The sequence below is a fragment of the Hyperoodon ampullatus genome (genome assembly GCF_949752795.1).
Source record: "Hyperoodon ampullatus genome assembly, chromosome: 5".
Classification (NCBI taxonomy): Eukaryota; Metazoa; Chordata; class Mammalia; order Artiodactyla; family Ziphiidae; genus Hyperoodon; species Hyperoodon ampullatus.
In genome coordinates, this window is record NC_136918.1 from 76,256,526 (window position 1) to 76,262,337 (window position 5,812).

Below are 5,812 nucleotides of genomic sequence, written 5' to 3' on the forward strand. Positions count from 1 at the left end.
ACCTAACAGGGAAATGCAACCAAACCACGCCAGGCGTCAGCCAGGGCCGCGGTCCAGGCCCAGGACCGGCACCCACCAGCCACGAGAGTGCACCAGAAGGGGCACCACCCGCACGGAGGAAACCCAGACACAGTGAATCGCAACAATTCTCCACCTACAAAAACCGAAGGCTTTTCCTAAAGCGCGCTGAGAGGATTCAAGGTGATCTCTGAAGAAAAGTGTAACACTTACGGAGCTAATGTTCAGTAGAAAAACACAGCTAGCAAACCAAATCTGTGCATCTGTCAACTGCTGAGGACGAGGATTTGTACAAGATGTAGCGGGGAAAGAGGAAGCGAGCAGCAGTGCTGCCAGGACAGGACAGGGTGGCGGGTGCCTCGGGCTCTCCCGCACAGAGACGCGGGGCCCACCTGGCTCTGCCCGCAGAGCTCGGTGGACAGAACGCCGTGCTGGCTCCGGGCCTAGTGCTTGGAAGCCCCGAGCTGCGTGTGAGACGTCTGACCACGCTGCTGGAGGGATCACGTGGAGATGGGGGATTCGGACCCTGAACACCCACACCCAGCCCCCGCTGAGCCCTGCCCAGATTCCCGAGCCACGACTGTGTTGACACAAGATGGGCCCATCCAGCTCTGCACGCAGGGTCTGCAGCAGCAGACCATCAGGACACTGAGAAAATACTGACCCACGCAGCACCTGTGGTATTTATTTCTTCTCTCCTCTTTCTAACAGACTGTTTAAACGGTCGTGTTTGTGAAAACTTCACTCCTGTTTAAAATGAAAAAGCCTGAAAAAGATAGTATATACCTTGAGAATTTTTTCCCAAGCTGCGCGGCCTTCAATTACATTTAAATGCTAACGATGACTCAGGTTTTACGCCATGATCCATCCCAGGGGAAGGACTAGTACAGAATGGAAACCTTCAAACAGAAAACACACAAAATTAAAAATCACACGTAACTGAACTCTCTTTTTCGTTCCCACTAAGTATGGTCACCTCCCATTTCCATGTCCAGGTCTGCAACTCCCCCACACTGGGCCTGGGCCCACACTCTCCCAGGACACTTGGAAGCTTGTAGGAGTAGCTGTGACATCAGCACCTGTGCCACCAAGGACCACGCCACTGTCCTGGTCACCCAAGTCTTTCTGCAGGAAGGACTCTCCTCTACAAAACACAGTTCTCACCAGAGACAACATACAACGTCATCGTAAATGCACTAAAGAAATCACCCATGTAAAAATAAAGTAGTGCTCTGAATCAGATTCTTAACACACAGTTAGACACTCTTCAAGAAATCTTGGGCTAAAGCTTAAACCACTGCAAACAAATACTAATGTCACATCAGTTTCTTTACATATAATGCTGCTTTTGAAATAGAAAACATGACATCTAAACTGAAAATTGTGTTGCTGGCGTTTAACACTATTGCCACGCTACCTGCCCCACACGGAAGCTTGGGCGCTTCTTCCGACTTCCTACGAACCATGAAAACCTGGCCGATGCAACTGCGGGGTCCAAGGGAAGCGCCAAGCCCCGAAACCCTGCTGCTGCCGGTCACTATTCACAGATTACAATGCAGATTATCTCGAGACTGTCACCACGGAGTAAGCTCCTAAAAGAAGACAACAAAACAGTTTAAAGATTTAAAGCAACTATAACTAAAATCATGTTTAAGAAAAAAAAGGCATGAAGCTTTCCAAACAATCTCTTATTTGAATGTACATTACATGACCCACAAAGACACTGGGCGAGTCGACAAACAATATCCACAAAACAAAGTCCCCTGCTTCCTTAAGGACTTTTAAAGAAGGGAAGATACTTTGACTACACTCTGAAAGCAGGGGGCTGGAAAGGCCTCCGCTTGCGCACTGGTGGGGAGGAAGCTGGTGGGCAGAGGGCAGAGGCCTCAGTGGGAAGGAGGGTTTCAAAACTGATCATTGGTACCAGCTGCTTTCCAATTACAATCGTACTTTTAAGATGGACCCAGGTCAGTAAAAACCCAGAGACAGAGAGAAAGGAACAAAACATGAAAAGATGAACACAAAAATTACACATGAAAGTCATTATTTAGAAATTCTTTTCTTTTTAAATCTATTTATTTAAGTTTTGGCTGTGTTGGTCTCTGTTGCTGTGCGTGGGTTTTCTCTAGTTGCAGTGAGCGGGGGCTACTCTTCGTTGTGGTGCGTGGGCTTCTCATTGCGGTGGCTGCTCTTGTTGTGGAGCACGGGCTCTAGGCGCATGGCTTCAGTACTTGTGGCACGCAGGCTCAGTAGTTGTGGCTCGTGGGCTCTAGAGCACAGGCTCAGTAGTTGTCGCACACGGGCTTAGTTGCTCTGCTGCATGTGGGATCTTAAGTTCCCTGACCAGGGATCAAACTCGTGTCCCCTGCCTCGGCAGGCGGATTCTTAACCACTGTGCCACCAGGGAAGCCCTACAACACTATACCTATGTCATCCTTTTAGTTAAAAATCTAAGGAAGATTTCAGAGGACTAATGTGATGATGATTGAACATCACCGGGGTACAGCTCATCTATGTGTATTTACATATTGAAAGAACGTTTCTCCTCCTGTGCCCTCATTCAATCACGATACCTAGTTTGCTCCACAAATGTGTCTCTGTTTCTAGGTAAGTCCGCAGTGTTAACATTTTAACACATTTTGCTTTCTAGACCCAGGACTCCCTGCCCGCAACTCACCTCTTCCTCACCTCACACCAACTGCCTCCCCTCTAACTGTGGTCTCCTTGGGTGACCTCAGAGCAAACATTCCGTCCCACCTCCTTTTAAAGAGATAGCGACCATCTCACTCTGGTCACCCCCGGCCCCCCATGGCCACCACCTCTCTCACATATGGTCAACCCATCTCAAAATGAGAAACTTCTCAGGAGAAACTGTTCAGAACAGTGAACATGTATAAAAGCAAAGAAATTACGATGGTCTCAGGAATTAAAAAGTTTTTAAGGTTTGTGTTAATCTCAACCACCCACCCAAGAAAAAACCCATGCCTCTGGATTTGACTTCTGAATCATCAGAAAAGGAAAATCCAGCTATTTCTGTTAAGTGGAATGAAGTACTTTATTCAGAATACATCATATCATTTTAGATCATCTGGTTCATTTTGGTTCTTTTTTTTGATTTTACATTTGCAAGATCGCTTTCATAATTTCTTCCCAGAAATTCTAAGGTAAAATTTCAGGTCACGAAACAAAAACAAACTCCTATGATCAAGGCAAAAGTTAAAAGAGAAAAATTGTGTTCTGTTCCTAACACAACTTAAAATGTGGGTCCACACACAACAGCAGGTCACCAAACGGTGCTCACACCGTACTAGTAACAACTTTTCCCCAGAGGAAAAGAACGGTGGGCGGTCATCCCTGAAACTGGGAAAAAGAAAACCTGGAGGCGAACATGATGCACTGAGATACTTTTAGATCTTTACATTTCTAAGTGCAAATGTCCTCTCAGCTGAAAACGGCTCCACTTCCTAAGCAGACCTAGGAATACCAACACGAAACCTTAGGTTCCCCCAGGCCACCCAAGGGCAGGAAGCAGCCCACCACCTCCCAGGCAGCTCTCCAACGTTTTGCTGTCAAGGTCCCTTTATACCCTTACAAACTGAGGACCCCAAAGAGCGGGTGCTCATGTGGGATATGTATTTCCAAAATTAAACTTGAGAAAGGCTTTCAGAATTGTGGATGTTCCCTGATACCACATCAAACCTCGACAGGCCGCAGTTCCATGAAAACTACTTGGGACACGAATCTGCAACCACAGCCATGAATGCTCCACACCTTCCTGCGTCGTAACGCACTCTGAAAACAGCTTTTGCCTATGTGCACGGTGGCCAGTTGGACACGTGCAGAGTCCACACGCTGGCACATTTCATTAGAACGACATGAGACGCATCTCTTAATGTGAGCGCCCATCTCCTGAAATGTCTTTCATTACTGGGAAGCCATCAAGCTCAGGGTGGCAGATAAAAGCTTTTCCAAATGCTAATTTTCCTTTAACACCGGAATTTTGTCATCAGTAACAAATATAGGCAGTTGATTTCCTCGAGTCTCACGCTGTGCATCTTCGAGAAAACGCCTGACACACACCACCTGAAAAATGCAGTCCATCGGCACTGCTCTGCGGCCCCTGGCTGCGGGCGCCTCTGGCCCCTCAGGGGCACTACCAGGAACCTCTGTGCCAGCAGTGCAAACGCCGACCCGGCAGGGCTGGCTCACGAGGCCGACTGTGACCCTGGACAGGGCTTCTGAGCTCTTAGCCTCCAAAGGGTTTCAAAACACACCATTTCCGGTAGCTCAAGAACATTCTGGATACACGCCAAGCGCTCACACGAATCCGCACTCCAGTGTCAGAGGAGAGGAAACATTTGCTTCCACAAAACTGTTCTAAAGCCCCACTTCGTTTTCCCTTCAGACTATACAACCCTTGGAAAACGTTAAGCTGCCAGAAGTGATTTTCTTTCAAGCAAAACCCAAAATACGCTCCCCAAACAAACAACGTGGGTGCTGCCCGACTCTACAAGCACGTAAATCTGAAGGCTCCACTACTACAAAGCTCGCCACAGGTAAGTAACCGCATCTTACCCATCTGAAGATGCTTAGTTCTATGCACTGGAGACTAATTTCTCTGAGATACTTTAAAATGTAATAGATAACCACAATGAAGCTCCTATTTTCACAGCACAACAAACACAAGAAAACCGTTGCGGCTTCTCAAAAACATAACACACAAGCGTGCACCTGCCCTGCCCACCTAGCGGCAAAACAAGGTGGTCCTCCGAATCTCACACCCCGAAACAATATTCAAAGCTAACAATTTTAATTTTGAAACAATTCTAACCTGCGGGTCACAAATTATATCCAGTGCTACAACGTAACCTCATTATTTCGGACTCTGCTAACTCAACTTATGGTTCTAACAGGCTGGGCCAAAGTTCACAGTTACTGATATTTCACGTTAAGAGTCTTCCGTCTCATGACGAATCCTTTGCTGGGGATGAGGAGGGACTGAGAAGGTGCTGAAAGTTCTATGAAGTACTGAAAACAGCAAGCTTGCACAATTTCACAAGCCTCTTGCACAATTCCGTTTTTATTAATGGGACAGTCACTAACGAGGCCACGCCCAGGAATTTGAGAGGACATGCGACATCCTGCCGACCTGGCAGCGGTCCCTCTCAGCGACCCCACGCTCATCCTGACTCGACTGCCCTAGTGGCACTGCAGTCCTTGAGGTGGCCAATCCAAAGTCTGCTGCTTGCCAAATAACACTGTCATTCAAATTCCACTGAAGCAAAAGGACCCACAGCACGATACGCTTCTCAAGCGGTAACTACAGAGAGAAATCTAGGAACCACGTGCTGTTCAAAATTTCTTAGGTGTTTTTGCTTCACAGGTCTGTGCAGACAAAAAGTAAAACTTGTTGCTTAAAAGCTCGCCACGACTGGTGCCTCGGCAAAGCTCTGGTGAGGCCGGGACCCCAGCTCCCCCTTGGCGGGCGGGCAGCGGGCACTCTGCTTTCTCTCTATCCACTTCCTAGTGAAAACACAGGCTTGTGACCTCGGTGGGCAGCTCTCCAAAAGCGCTTCAGGAACAACCAGCAGAGCCACCTGAATGCGTCCAGGGTAAGGTGGAGGAAACGAGGCTTTCCCTGTCCTCTACGGAACCGCTTGCTACCTTGGATGGACTCCTGCTGGGGTCTGCACGTTTGTGCCCCCGGAGCCCTCCTGAATGGGATATCTGCCCTGGAAAAGAGGCCCCAGACCCCACCTGGCCCTGCCACCGGGACCCAACTGCCCCGGCATCC